The 16,674-nt window shown below is 36.8% G+C and overlaps 1 pseudogene; it reads right to left on the bottom strand.

Moving 5' to 3' along the window:
- Positions 1-268: 268 nt before the first annotated feature.
- LOC124451965 lies at positions 269-16,617 on the bottom strand (annotated as a pseudogene).
- Positions 16,618-16,674: the final 57 nt, after the last annotated feature.

Raw genomic sequence — 16,674 nt, 5'->3', positions numbered from 1 at the left:
TACACCTAAATACAACATGCAAAAATCACAATAAGCATGTTCAACTTTATTCATATTGAGACCAAATTGAGCTGCAGGAGCATATTGCCAGTTAAAACAACAAGCTATAAGTCATGCATGAAGCAAAGCATCATTTTTAAGCAATCAAGAAAACTATGTCAAATCATTTACAACTCGTTTCTTTTGAAAATAATTAAGATAAATGCTGCAATTATGATGCATTTATGAGTGTTTAGCAGCATGTATGTACCTATTAATTTCTTTGTACCTTCTTGCAGAAGAACTGCTGTTGCCTGTTGAAGATTTTCTGAATCTGAGTCTGCGCTATCAACAGCACCATAATTAGGCATCTCCTCTTTAAGTAATATTCCTTTGCCTTTATAATTGAAGTTACATGTATAAACACATTAATTCATTCATTATCTGGAGGTAGTTATCAAAAAAATGAAAAATAAAATATTTGTCTTTTCACAACACCATTCAGCCTCAATGGACTCTATGCTACGACCAAAATATAATGATAATCCCAATCATGGAACTTGATATAATGATGTAAGTACTTACTGTGATCCAAAAATGATGAAACTGCCACTTCAATGTCTCCCTCACAAACTCTTAGAGCTTCTTCTATGACAGTATCGTGAAGGTCAGGAAACATTTCATGCAGTTCAGACATTAATGGAGTTTTCAAAATAAGTAGGTGAATAAAAAACAGTGTGGCATTTTCACAGTAAATGTGTAATAGGAATGAATGCAGGCTTATAGCATACATTGATCTTGACCTTCTTAAATTGTCTAAGGTGATTGTCCATTCCACTTTCAACCATATGATTCCTGACTGAATTCATTGGAATCTGCAGTGAGCAATTTAAGCATTTCACTGTTGGTCCAATAGACATATCCTAGCAAAAACAATGTTTGTATACATATAACATTTCCTGTATAATAATTTATCCCTTGAATTAATCAAAGCTATGAATACAGTACCTTGTTTTCTGGAGCGTCTCCTGCAGAGCGTGATCATCCGTTTCCAAGGATGAGGAATCTAGATCACCTTGAACTGGTTTAATATATGCAATTGCCTGCCCTTGGCCAGAACTATCACGAAGAAAGTGGACAGAATATCCAATATTTGGTGGAGGAGTAACAAGATTCAAATCTTTGGGTGATAGATCACTCCTTAATGTCTCAAAACCACCGCCTGATACCAGCCGGGGATAGATCTCTTCTAATTTTGTCTTCACTTGGGCTGCACTTAAATCTTTATGGAAAGAAATACGTCTACGTCCTAGACCAGCTTTTTTTAATTTAATTTTTTCCATTCTAGTAGGCACACAATCTTGCTCATGGTTTCTCAGGCAAAATAAATCGTAAGTCCAAGTCTCTTGTGGTTTGTAACACCAACCTTGTTGTCCCCACGAATTAGATCGACCACGTTTTGCTGGTGGATGAGAAAACATCTTTCCGTTGTTAGCTCGATTATACGGTGCAAACAACCGCCTAAACTCCTGCTCTTTTATCGAACAAGATGATCTTGATGTGGAAGCTTGAGATGACGAAGCCTGATGTTGTTCTTGCAATGTGCTGTCTAGTGTTGACGATTGGATACGTTGAGCAGCTCCATGATCGGCAAGATTACCATCTTGAGCAGTCGATGAAGATGTTAGACTTGCTGATCCAGATGAGTCTGGATTCAGTAAATTTGCTGCTCGGCAAAGTAAAGCTGCCACTTCTTGATTTTTCGCTACATTATCATCCCCCATACCAAAAAAATCGTTTCTTTTGTACAGAATACTAAAGTTGCTTCGAAGGACAAAGATCGTTATGGTTATTGCATAAAATATTGCAACAGTATAATTTATTGATATTAACAATTTTTAACGGTAAATAATTATAAATAAATTATAATGTGATTGAGTAAAATTTGATGTTTTGCGAGTCACGAATAATGTTACGTCATCATAATGGAATGTTCAATAACAAAATGCGTTTTAACAAAAATTGTACAGGACAAAATGCGATTATGAAATTTCATAATGGAATATGATCAAGACAAAATGCACATTGCAAAGGACAAAATGCGCATTAGTAATTGAAAATATAGCTTTTAATTTTGGCGGAGATTACCCTCCATACAAACTGTGTACCATCAAGAGTTCAATCTCAACAAAAAGCTCTATCTCAAACTGTCTACAACCATAACTTTTACGGGGAAGGCATGTTCACACGCTATGGTTTGGGGGTTGGTGGGAATCAGTCTTTGAGTTTCGAAAAGTGCATGCTCGTACTTCAGAAGACGGGGGGGAGTGCGACACGGCACGTCATTTCCATCATTTAACCATATAAAAAATCACTACTCACTCTTTCATCGTTCAAACGAAGAATTCTGGTAAACATAAGCAATAATAAACTCGTCCAAGCATCCCTGTGACCAACTGACTGTAATTCAATAAACTGCCTCAAAGCTTCATCGCAGATCCTAAAAAGAAAGAAAAAGAAAGAAATCAAATCAAGCCTTCGAGGAAAAGTTTAAATGTTTTATAAAAGTGGGGATGCACATGGTTTGTTGATCTTGCTAATCCCCAGAGAATCAGTTTGACCTATCATGTGAAAGAGGATTTACTACACCATTGTAGGTGATTTTGTGAATCAGTTTGACCAATCAGGTGAAAGAGGATTTACTACACCATTGTAGGTGATTTTGTGAATCAGTTTGACCAATCAGGTGAAAGAGGATTTACTACACCATTGTAGGTGATTTTGTGAATCAGTTTGACCAATCAGGTGAAGAGAGTTTACTACACCATTGTAGGTGATTTTGTGAATCAGTTTGACCAATTAGGTGGAAGAGGATTTACTACACCATTGTAGGTGATTTTGTGAATCAGTTTGACCAATCAGGTGAAAGAGGATTTACTACACCATTGTAGGTGATTTAGAGAATCAGTTTGACCAATCAGGTGAAAGAGGATCTTACAAGCCTGCATACGACACATAAGGAGCTTTAAGGAATTCAACCCAAGGAAATCGTTTATTCTATAAAGTCTCTTGAAGATAGTTATTGAAAGTTTTACGTGTCTAAAGAAGAAGGAACCAGTTGTGAAGTCGACAAATAGGGAGGTTCACATATTCATGTTTTGCTGTATTAACTTCCAATGAAATCAGTTGTTCTCTACAGATTAAGAGATGCATAATATGACTTTGTGACCACCCCACCACAACAACTACAAAATAATAATTATACAGAAGGGCCACTCAAGTGTGCACTGCGTCCTCATAGCCGCCATTATTCCAGCAAGATATATTTAGGGTTTTTCATTTGTTTCCAAACACTACAATTACATGACGTCATTTCTTCGTAATGAAAATAAAAATATTTCAATATAAGAAATGACGTCGGCTCATTTTAGTGTTTGGAAACAAGTAAAAAGCCCTAAATATCTTGCTGGAATAATGACAGCCGATATGCGCGGCACAATATGCTTGAGGACAAAAACATCAAAGGTTTAGACACAAGTGACCTTTCTGTATATTACATATTCTGTGCTTTAGCTAAGAACTTTGTTATACCACCAAGGGGAACTCTGGTATAACAACATTACAACAAAGCGATTTATCTCAGTATTACCTACAACGACTGTAATTAGAACTGACCTGTAATTCAGCCATGGTATTATGACGTCGCTGTTTACTTCAGATTGAGTTTTTCAAACGCATATATCAATTATACGTATTGCTACAAATTTCCAATAAACCAAAGTAAATTAAACACGTAAATGGCAGCAGGCTGTGACAACAAATTATTAATCTCAATTGATTTCTAAGACATAGTTACCTGGTTCGTGTTCTTCGACAGGTTCAAATCGTAAACTAGGCGTACTGTGTAAACTAATGCTGTCTTGTTCTTTGGTTTCTTCAACTGTTTCTTGAGGCATTTCCTCCTTCGTTTCATTCAAACCTTTTGACGATTGCTCACCATCTTGTTCGTCCTCGTCTGAAAAATAATACGGAAAATTTTCACTTGTTACTCAAAGAATGCAAGCTGTTGGTCCATACGAGTTAAAGATTCACACGAGCTATATTGCAATATGCAAACTTTTGTTTCATATGAGCTTTTGGTTCAAATGAGCTTTTTTAATATGCGAACTTTAGCTTACCATGAAATATTTTCCAAACTTATAACTATGGAGACAATTGAAGGAAAAATTCTCCTTTAAAAGAATTCACTAACTTTTTATTTACCTTCCGGATATTTGGGCACGATATCATCCTCCAGGTCGACAGGTGACATTATCTGCAATATACGTCAATTTTAAGGGTAATAAATACATAAAACAAACAGAATAGTTATGAAAGTTTGTCTATAGTTTTAGAGTGTCGGGATTTAAAACTTCATAAAAAATACTAAGGGGCGGATTACATGATCCCGGTAGCCGGGATTCAGCCAGCGTTAAATCATTTTGGCAAATGGAAACGATTCAATACTTATTATCAGATAAATCTTTTCAAGCAATTTCACAATATTCTGATTTAATAACTACGCAAAACATATAAATTTAAAACAACCAATTTGTCATAATTTGAGTAATACAAACGGATTGACGTGTGGCGCTTCGCAAACAGTTGTAATTTTTAACCTTGAAGTTTTGGCTCTTTTCAATCCTTTGAAACTATCGGGGCTAGCTCGCTATCCGGGCCAACTCGCCTCCATATATAATCAGGCCCTAAGTGTAACTTACCTTGAGTGGTGATGACGCAGGAGTGACATCAGATGTGGGTAGACTCATTACTTGCTGGTCAGCGGGTCTCCATTTCAATAGTTCGTGAGGTACGGTTGATTCAAATATCGTCTTTACACATTGACATGTCTTTTCCCAGACGTCTTCCGAGAACGTGTTGCCATTGGATATGACGAAATTTTGCAAACAATTGGTAGCAGACCTCGCTAACTGCTCGTTATCTAAAGACATGTATTGAATGAACGAGCAAAGCAAGACATGGTGCTACAAAGCATTTACAGTCGAGCATGTAAGAAACTCTGATACTTCTTGTATACTAATGTACCTCAAACCAAACCAATCACACACTCTCATACTTCAAACCAATAGCAAACTCTGACACAACAAACCAATCACCAAGGCATATGCCAAGCACAAACACGTTGCGTAATCTCAAGCTAACCTTGTTTGACACACCACTCTAGATGGCCATACATATCATCAAGAAGAATTTCAGCAAGAATATCAAAATACTGAGTAAAAACATCGATGATAGCATATAGAGCGTGATTACAAGTTGTTGTCATCCATTCTGATTTCTGTAAAGAAATATCACAAATTTCAAAACATCTTCAGCTGATGTCTCATTTTATAACGAGGAAATACAACACCTTATACACAGGCTTTATTCTATATAAAGAAAACGACCTTCCCGCAGTTTAACATTACTCCCTCCTGATTTAAAGGCAAAAGCATTCTTTACAGGTGGGTAACTTTCACAAACGAGTGTTTCAAACCTTCCATACTGGTACAAATCGTTTACACAAAATGCAATCTGTGTGTGAATAAGGAATGGAAGAGGATAAGAATGGATAGAGAATAAAGTGAATACGAGTAGATATACAGAGGATAGAGGTGAATAAGAAATAGAGCAAGATATGAGGGGATCATTGCACTAAAATATATGGAACGCTACATGACGCAAATAATTGAAGCCAAATCTTACACCCAGACACGCGTGTTTAGTGTTTCGAGATTCTCTCGCGGAGTGAAAATTGATTGAACTACACATGCGTGTCTGGGTGTAAAATTTGGCTTCAAAAAATTACTACGGTTTTCTATTACAGGTAGCCTTCCATGTACTTTAGTTCAATGGAGTGGATACACAATTGAAATGGATGAGTGAACATAGGCGTACGGGCACATATTTTTAAGGGGAGCTGGACTAAATTTGCCCGAATTATATGACGTCATATGACGTATGACGTCATAGATATTCTTATGTTGTCTCTGGCCATCTCAATTAATAAGCTAAAATCATTACAATTTGCTAAGAGGATGCTACGAAAGTAACTACATTTTATTTGATATTTGAAATTTTGTCATATATAACACTAGACGCAGAAGAAATTTAGTTAGTTAAATGTGCGACGATCTAAGACTAAAAGAAATAAGATTTACGATTACGTCGCTGTCCAAAATGTTAATTATCTTTTCCATGTCGTTCTTTAAAGTACTATTTGCATAGGCTCTTTCCACATTGATTAGGGCAATGCTGTTTAACCGTTTTGACCAATTGTACTTCGAAGATAGGTTTTAAGCGACGAAGAGCGCTAAAAGATCTTTCTGCTGAGCAGGATGTTGCCGGGATCGCGGCCAGAATCGAAAATACTTTGTAAGCCACAGGCAGGACTTCATGAACACCATTTTCGAACATTCTCTTAACAATTTTGGCAGCGTTTTCTCTCTCAGCACAAGGGAAATCAACGTCAATATTCTCAAAGACATTTTTCTCGCTACTAAGAAGCTCACTGTCGATACCATAGAAGTGTGATACCAACTCAACATTCGCCGTGGTTGGAGACCTGTTGAACACAATATCTGCAAGTGCCAATAGGACCTCTTGATCACTACCTTCAAATCTTGATTTCATCTCCGCCACAATCTTGTCAATGCTTAGGTAGTAGCATGTGATACGATAGTAATCTTTTCTGTTCGATTTTCCACTTCTGCATTTACTTCAGCCATTTCACCGACGAGAGCTTGGAGCCGCCGTGACGGCTGTTGGAATCTTGGTACTTTTGCATCTTTGAAATTGAATTCTGTACCTTCAATTTGCTCCTTAATTTTGTGTGCTATGATTTCAGCCCGTGACCATAACAGTTCGAAATTTTCGAGGGAACGACATCCAATTAATGTCTTAATCACGCCATCAACACTCTTCTTTGCTGTGGCGACATCCATTTGCTTTCCTTGTAGGTACCTGCTCAAACCATCGGTGTTAGATAAAATAACCTTTAATACCATCAAACCAAAAACGAACCGAAAGTCGCAAATCGAGTTAAGTAGCGAATTGCTGTCATTGTAGGTCTTCGGATCGCGATCTTTTGAGAGTGTAAGGAGAACCTCGATGATCTTAGGTAATTGGTTTACTACTGCTTTACAGCTGCCCAACGACAAGACCATCTAGTAGCACTCTGCGATTTAATAGTCAGTGTAATATCTTCGTCCTCATCTTCGACCTTGATGTCATTGAAGATGGAGTGGCGTTTGGGACTTCCTTCCAAGAAATTATGGAGACTCTGGATCACACCTAAAGCTTTCTGAAGTGGCTCAATTGTAGTCATCGTATCTTGTAGCGCCAAGTTAAGCCGATGCCCATGGCAGTGAACATAGATGCTAAGAGGTGAGCACTCCTTCATGCGTGCAGCAAGTCCTTTGCGAGGGCCACTCATATTTGCAGCGCCATCAAAGCATTCTGCGACAATGTTTTCCAATGTCAACTCTAGCCTGCCAATGGCTGTCTTTAACAGCTCATACAATACTTCTCCTTCCGTAGATTTGGTTGAATAGAAACCAGTGAATGTCTCTTTTTGTTTCGCCATTGAAAACATATCTGAGGAAAAGAGATAATTGCTCTGTTCGACTGATGTCTGCCGTTTCATCGACAACTATTCCGTAGTAGTCGCTACTTCTTGCTTCTTCTGCTATCCTCTCAAGCATGACACTTGCTACTATTTCCAGTAGTTCATTTTGAATAGCAGGGGATGTCCACTGAGCATGTGTCTGCAGCTGGCTTTGAAGTTTAGATTTCAGCCAAGGCAAATCGTTGCATCTTATGCAAAGTAACTCGAGAAAGTTTCCTCTATTTATATCAGATATCTCCCATATATCACCCCGAATCTCTTCATGACCTCTAATTGCAACATTTTGTTGTGCAGTGTACATCAAAGATTGTATGATTACTTTTAAGTATTGTCTGTTAATAGCAACCTGGTCCTGGTGTGCACTATTCAGCTGTTGTAGTACGGAGGTTTTCTTTCTTTCCATTGCTTTAAACTGGAGCCATCTTGTCATGGATCTGACGTGGTTCTCACTCTTGCCATGTTTTGCCAGCTTTGACGACTTCTTCCAATTTGTAAGCACAAATGAAGTATTCTTCCCAAATTCTTTACAGGCAAAACAAACGCATGCATCTTTATCCACTTCGTAACTAATCCATGGATATTTCTTGTACCATTCAGGCTGAAATCGTCGCACAAATGTTTCACTGCCGAATTTTCGTGCAGGATATTCACCTAATATAGGCTGTTTTGGGGCGTGCAAGGTGGAAATCTCTTCTTCATTCATACTGTTAAGGGAAACCTTTCTAGTCTGTTCATTTAGAACAGATGCTGTTGAATCTAAATCTTGTATTGCTGTTGTGTCTAGAGTGTTAGACGTCGTCGTTGATTCTGGTGTTGCAACGCGTTGTATATTTTGATTTAAGTTAAATTCTTCGATGAACAGTGCGTCACTGGAAGTAAGATTTTCATTATCCGTGACCGTATTCAATTCTTTATTTTCTCTGAACTGCGTCAGTGGATTTAATTCATCAACATCAATAAACGTTCTCATTGGTTCCGTTTGGTCTTCGCTTATGGGCTCCTTCAAATTAATCTCAGGTAGATTTTCCTCAAAAGACCCAGTGGCTGCTAAATCTTTACTAGCACTCGATTCTGTTTCCTGTAAGGTTAGGTTATCATCCTTGGTTGTCATGTTACTTTTTACAAAGAAACCACTGATCTTTGACTGCGATAAATCCGATGAATCCATCACTCGATGACACTTAACTTTTTCATTATTGTGAACTCGTCGAAAGTGGACCTCCTTATAATCACTGTCAATTTCCTTGCTGCATTCCTCGCACCAAACGCGATGTCGATACGGTCGTTTACGAGACGCCATATGTACGCTTTATTAGAGCTTGGCTACTAAATGTTTTCCCTTGTGGATAATAGTTTCCTTGAACAACAATCATAGAGTGAATGGCACTAATCTAATCAATGGAATGGACAGTGCCTCTCCATACGAAGCCTAATTTTCATGCAAAAATTAAAAATCACTTTTGGGGATCGCAGCGATTGTTAATCTATATATTAATGTATAACGGATAGCGTGTGGGGAGACGATTTTTCGCAATTTCAAGACATTTCAAGACTTTTACTGACCTCAGCCCTTTTTTATAAATGGAGAACGTTATGTGGATAAATTTAATACCAAAGCTTTGCTCTGATTGAAAATGTCGGCGTTCGTGTTCGTTTAAAAGTTGTAAACACCGAATATATTCGTCGCAATATCGCTAGTAAATAGACCGATTTCTCGTGACGTAATTTGTTTATATTATAATGGGGCGGATGTAAAATTCTCCTATTATGTCTCAAGAAAAATTTTGCACCCAATCACTTTACGCGATTTTTTATTTTACCTCCTGAAATTTAAGTAATTTAAACAATTTAAAAACCATCCATTAAAAGACCGTTCACGCTCAAGAACCGAAGCAGTTTATGATATAGAAATGATGTAGATTAATATTGAAAATTTAAAAACTGTAGTAAGTATCTTGCCAGAATATCATGTAAATGCTTGCCCGAATACACAAATTCTCGAGAAATTGGGGCTGCAGCCCCAGCCCACCCGTACGCCTATGTGAGTGAATGAGGAATGAAGGTGGATAGACATGAAAACATAAAATGAATATTATTCCATGTGTATCTGGATAGTCGTGTATGTAAGTTGACTTTTTGCGATATAATGTGTGTTTTTGGCAATCATAGACAATAAGACTAAACTTATTATAAACTACGCGTTTTGAATCGTGGTCGATTACGGGAGAATAATGGACCGGCAAAAATGTTTCTGAGCCAATCAAAGCACGCCATTTAGCCGGAAGGGACGCTTGCCATAAAATAAGAGCACAATAAGGACAGTTTTCTAACCTCCTGCCAATCTATCTGTCTGTCTGGTAGTTTCATGTTGTCGAAAATTCGAAACACGACTTTAAACACATCACGCCACCAATGTTGGAGAAACGTGTTCCCGTATGTTTTCATGATTTCAAACATCACGGTTAGGCCTCTAGTTGATGGATGGAAAATAGCTCACATTCAAACTATACAATACATACTAATCTATACAGTACATACAACTCGATATTTCCACCATACCTTGTTCTGACATCTAGTTTACATCGGTTGATGATACACGAAAGCTCAAAAAGGACTGGAAACCAGCCTTTCACCAAGATTCTGTCCTGCTCTGATATCCCAGAATCCTCTACTCCGTAGTCTTTAAACATCTGTTTATAAAAGAAAAGAAAACAGACGCCATTGGAAAATGCTAGACGAAAAAGCGATTGAAATAGATGATTTGGATTTGATTTGATCCAAAAAGGTTAGCTTTGATGTGATTTTGCAAAATTTTAAATCATTTCAAAGGTGAAAAGAAAGTAGATTTGCAATCGTCGTACCACAGGATTTTCGGAAACAAATTTGGCGCAATTTCGTATCAGTTTTATAGCTTCCATACTCGTGTCCGGGAAACTTGCGTTGCATGTGAATTCCGAGAGACACTTGACGGCATCTGGGAAAGAGTCGATGGTCGCGGAGAAATATTTCTCAAAAATCGTGGCTGAAAGAGAAAATGAGGATGTGAAATTTATACACTGATAATCTTGTGGGATAAATGAATCTGTCAAAGCTTTGGTTTGGAAGTGACGTTGAAACCGTAGAGAAACAGGGCTAGAAAAGTTTAAAAAACTCTGCCTTATGACTTGTAATTTGCATCTCGTTTAATTATCATTCATGCATCATGAGGCTAAAATCCATCGACTTTATGGTAAATAAAAGTTTACCTCGAAAACTTATACGAATATGATTAAAATTACCATGGAAAAGAACGAACACATAAAATTCTTGTTGCAAAATAAACGAAGTTCTCTGTCACATCCGAGAAACATATTTACTTAAACGATATTCAAATTCAATTTGAATTTAATTTAATATTTTACAGATGTCTAAGTAGTCCAAACTTGGAAACGGATTCACCATCATTTCTTCAAACATATTCAGCCATTTTTATTTTAAAATTTTAAAATTTGCACCGATAGAAGAACCTTACCCAAGAGCACAACAGACAGGTCGGCGGTAAGATTAGAAGAAAAACCTTCTTCCTTAAACTACAAACCTGTGGTTTGAAAAGCGAGTTCCACGATTCCTTCATCATGATCGGACGCAGCCAAATGAAAAACGGATAAAATATTTTTCCAACAAGATTTGATGTTTGCGGCTTGCGAATGCACCATTTGTGTGACACATCGTACGACCATATCACGAATTGTGGAAGAAGTAAAATGTGAAAAATCCAGTTGATGATTCAAGCAAATCATAGACTGAAACTTGCAGTCCTTGTTGCCAAGTTCATAAAGAAATCGAAGAAAGTATTTTAATCAAATCTTCGAATTATAACAGACAAAACAGAGCGATTGAGTGAAAGACTTCCTTTGTAAAATTCTTCGTAAAATTTAAACTTGGAAAGAATCTGCAGTCTGCCACAAATTTTGTTTATTTGAGAGAAAGATATTCAACATGCAAGAAACATTACATTTTCTGACAGAATTGACTCGTGCATAAACCTACCTGTTTTCTTCACTATGTTTTCAAAGGGTGGGAGAAAATCCTTTTGAAATCGGAAATTTGGCTTTTCCCCCTTTTCCAAGAATTTCATGGATAATTGTCGAAAAGAGTCGACACAGAAGAACGCAACTTCTTCATTAGGGTTACAACCACACTAAAATGGCACATAAATTATCCAAGATGGAGAAGTAATATAGTTGGTAGAACATTGGAGATGAAGGCATTGATTATCTTGTTTTTTTACTTGAGATATGAAAGAAACTAGAACTGTGTTTTAAAATATCATAATAATTCACAGTTGATCTGGTAGTTTAGTTGATGAAACATTGAAAACAACGATTATCTTCTTACTATACCTGAGTACATCATAACAACCTGATGTTTTAATGCATAATATCAAGATACAATCTTAATCGTTAATCATCGCTAACCTTGTTAAAATGATCTCCCAACACAGCCCATATTCGTGACCATTGTAGCCGAATACGACCCATATTGTAATAAGCAATCTCTACGATCTTCTGCAGACTAAACATACGTATCATTGTAGGATTGGAAAGCTCAACTTCCGAGACTTGACGTAAACCTTCCACGAAATCGACTTAGGAGAAAAACGAAAACATTTTGAGATTTGGATACAGGAGATAACAATACTTGGGATTTGATATCTCGGGATTTGGACACTGGGGATTTGGGATACTTGGGATTTGGTATTTGGGAACAGGGGATTTGGGTACTAGAAATTTGGGTACTTCGGATTTCGGGTATTGGAGATTTGGGTACTTGGGATAAAGGATGGTCAGTGAATAATGGTCAAGTTAGATGTTAAAAATCTTATGTAAGATGCGTTTAATGTATACATGCAAACCTACCGATAGCATCACCATCCAGTTTCACTGATCCCGTGAAAACTCTAAACGTAATAAAACACAATGAAGAAGTTGAGATGAAGATATTCTGCTGAGAGAACATAACGTATGGACAGTGCACGAGTTCTTCAAAATTATATTTTCATGTTTATGTTCAAGGTTCTCTGGTTCACTTGAGCCTGAAGATGACTACAGCTAAGGATGTCAAAACGTCAGTCAACAATAACAATAACAGTCATTCTCAGGACTCTGCTAACATGGACAATGAACATGTCTACATAGAGAATCAACCGTCGATATTTCTTGCTGTTACAAGCACCACTCTAGCTTAAAGACAATTTAAAAGATTTCTGGGAGGGGGGCAGGGCCGAAGCTAGAACGCTAAATGGGAGGGGTGAATATTCATGTATTTAGTTTTGCTTGATTGATTTGGTTTAAAAGCTATTTTAATTTCAAAAGAAATTAGTTGGTCACAGCGGAATATATGACCATATATATGAATATTCACTCCTCCCCCTGCATTAACGTTCTAGCTTCGCCCCTGGGGTGGGAGATAGGTCACAAAACACAATCCACATAGCTATCATTAAAGTAAACGTTACCTGTCAACTGCAACGACAACACTTTGTGCAGCGGTCTCCCCAATGGCTTCCTGTGAGCCAGCCGCTTTTTTCGAGTCAGCGGCAACAGGCATCCGACCTTCATAGAAATTCCAATAAAGAAAAGCACCCAACGTTAGTATTTGACATTTTTCTATGAGCGTCACAACAATGTTATAAGCAACCTGAGGTTATATCTCAAGATGTCTTGTTGTTTGCGGTGAATGCTGTGGGTGAATTAGTAACACCGCTGGACGCCGTGTGAAGGTATCGCGTTTTCACACCAGTACCGATAAGCTGAGATAATTCAAGTTGGGAAATGCATTTAATTATTTAGAATGAAAACACTGACTTCAGGGAAACGTAAAAAGATGCGCCGAGCAGAACAAGCATTTGAGCGACGAAAACGAGTGTCCAACAAGACGAACATAAGCGTTAAATACATACGTAGAAAATATCTTTAAATAAAAATAAATCTTGAGAAAAAACTTCCATTTCTTATGCATATTTATTACAGATGTACATTTGTGATACGATTCTCTGATGAAGGGTATGGAATACGGTCAACAAAGCACTTGGAAAACTGAAAGTTAAAGACTGTAGCAATATCGTGAAGTTTCCACTACAGACAAGACCTAGACTTTTTCCTTTGATGAAAAAACAATCGATCATATTTTCAGTCGTAGACACCAACCAAAATATATAGCAAGATGATTCTCCCTACCTCGAGCCAAGACTTCTCTATGTAATTACCATCCGATTGAGCGATGAAAAGAAGTGTTAAATTAAATGAAGATATGAAAAGACATGAAAACATTCATCATGAAGATATGAAAACATTCATATGAAAAGAAGTGTCTTGATCGTCTCGATGTTCTTCGTTTTCATTTCATGAATATGCGTGCCACTGGTCGCAGTAAGTAAAGTGAACCTGGATAGCGCTTGTACGAAAGCATCTCTTTCCAACTACAAAGTGAAAAAAGTTATTAGGAGTATCGAAAAATGAACTTAATGATAAAGAATCTCCATTCATATTCCCTAACATCATTATAACTAACTGTAATCTTTCAAAAACTTTAAAGCAAAAATTATTTCACATTCACATGCACACTGATATATCCATATATGTACACAAACACACAATTATTTTAAAGGTAAACAAACATCTGTTTTTATTGTATACATATGAGTATCATCTAAACCTTGAACATATAACACGCAAAGAACACGACGTGTATGTAACTACGTAAATATATTCATATATTTCAACAATTCAGCATTCAACATATTTTTGAATATATATTTATGTCCGGGAAAGGGTCACCAGGGGATGAAAAGGTATGCTGAGACATTAATGTCGTTATTTCACACCCAAATATATAAAAATGAACAGAATGTTGAGTGTTTATCAACTTACAGGCATGCTGAATATGCAAGATATTCGTATTGCACAGCGGATTCCATCAAGACAAAATGAAGCAACAGAATGATCGTCGTTGTCTTGTACATTGACGCTGAACGCGGCAAGAAACGGACTCCATGCAATCTTAAGCACACAAAACAAAATGGTCAACAATGGAGACTGGGACCGGTTGTAAGAAGCAGATTTAGCTTAAGTTGTGGATTATCTCAAAAGAAAATCCAGTCAAATCATTCATTGGTCAGTTAAAATATTAGATTATCAAACAGAATGAAGGCTCCATATCATTGCTATGAAAATCGCGCGTGACCACAATGGAGTCACGTGATCTTAGACATAAAGTCACTTTTATAGAAAACCATTGCAAATGAAGTAAGTCTGTGTAACCTGTGAACTATGTAGATCAGTAGTCAACAGGATGATAGAATAAGCCAGAACGTAGGCAGCGTCTGCACTAGCAAACACATCGTCACTAAAATATAAATGATAAATATAAAATAAAAGTTTATCAAAGACAGTCTAACCTAGCTATATCTAGACATGTTTGTACATGAGTAAGGTTGTAGAAACGTCAGTCAACATCAACAACAACAGTCCTTCTCAGGACTCTACAATCCTGGATGATCTACATCTACAAACTTGTAACAATACTCCCAGTTCAAACAACTCACTTTACATCTATCTAACAGCAAATTGCAGTCCTCAAAACTCGAATGATAAAAGTTCGATGTGAAAATACTTAAAAAAAACAAAATCGTCAAAAAATAGTCTTAAATTATTGTTGATGTTAAATGAAGAAAAAAAAATTAACACATGGTTCATAGACAAAAGTCATTTCGTAAGTTTCACTAACCAGCATGCAATGCGAGGTGTAAAACAACAAATAACAAGACACAAATCATGTCCTTACTTTGCGTTCGTTTCACAGAACCTACTCGCAAACTTCTCCATGAGTCGATCGATCTTTTGCGCTTCACCGGGAAGCCGGAAGTTATGTAAGCCGGAAGTAATCGCAGAGCTTGCACAAGATTGGTACCAGTGAAATCCAACTGATCTATATAGGCGTACATTATCTCCCGTTCATATCTAAGAAGTATAGGAAGACACGAGGAACAGTTGAGGATATAAGGCACAGTTGAGGACATGACGAATAATAGATCTAAGTCTACTATTGTTTGCTTATTTTGAACAGTAGCAAATCTTACTAAATTCTGTCAATATTATTCACTGGATGGAGAAATTTTGAACATATAAAAAGATTGTTTTGCTTTTTATGAACAAAATAACCAAGAGATTTGAAGATAATGCTTAGTTTCAAACAGCTTTTGTCCTTTTACATGGAGTTTAATGCAACCTTAAACATATTTAAACATTCTTGATCTTACGATTAAATTTTCTGATTTACTATTTCATGTATCATGAGCAAACCATCCATGGGCTTCATGGCAAATTAACATAATCAACTTTTCTTGACTCAATTTATGTTGAAATAAATACTTAAGATGAGAATCAAACGTCTTAACGTGATTTTCACGTGTTTGTCACGCGAGGGAGATGTGAAAAAACATACTTACTGTCCTGGATCACCAATCAGCTCACCAATCATAGTCTAAAACCATATAACGCAACACTGGGTCAAAATCTAAAGCAACATTTAATGTTTCTACAAACTCCTCAAAGATAGCGTGAAAATGTGACAAAATGAAAACTTTAGTGAAAGAAGACGACATCATGTGAAATGAAACATAAGGATTGCAAAGGATATAGATGGTCTAAAATGATCATCATTTTGTCTATTGTATCATAAACTAAACGATTGCAAGGGATATAAATGGAGTACAATGATCATCACCTTGTCTAGTGTATCATAAACAAAAGGATTGCAAGGGATATAGTTGGTCTAAAATGATCATCAACTTGTCTTGTGTATCATAAACAAAAGGATTGCAAGGGATATAGATGGACTAAAATGATCATCACCTTGTCTAGTGTATCATCTGTGTGTAAGAATTGAGCAACTTCAGTTCCTGTCTCACCAAGGAGACCTTCAGATTGTAGAAATTTTATATCTTTTGATGGATTCTTGTTAAATCTTAAAGTAAATCGTAAAATTGA

This window comes from Xenia sp. Carnegie-2017, unplaced genomic scaffold (assembly GCF_021976095.1).
Source record: "Xenia sp. Carnegie-2017 unplaced genomic scaffold, XeniaSp_v1 HiC_scaffold_24, whole genome shotgun sequence".
In the NCBI taxonomy this organism is placed as follows: domain Eukaryota; kingdom Metazoa; phylum Cnidaria; class Anthozoa; order Malacalcyonacea; family Xeniidae; genus Xenia; species Xenia sp. Carnegie-2017.
The sequence above is the reverse complement of the archived record's forward strand: the minus strand, read 5'-3'. Positions and strand labels throughout refer to the sequence as shown.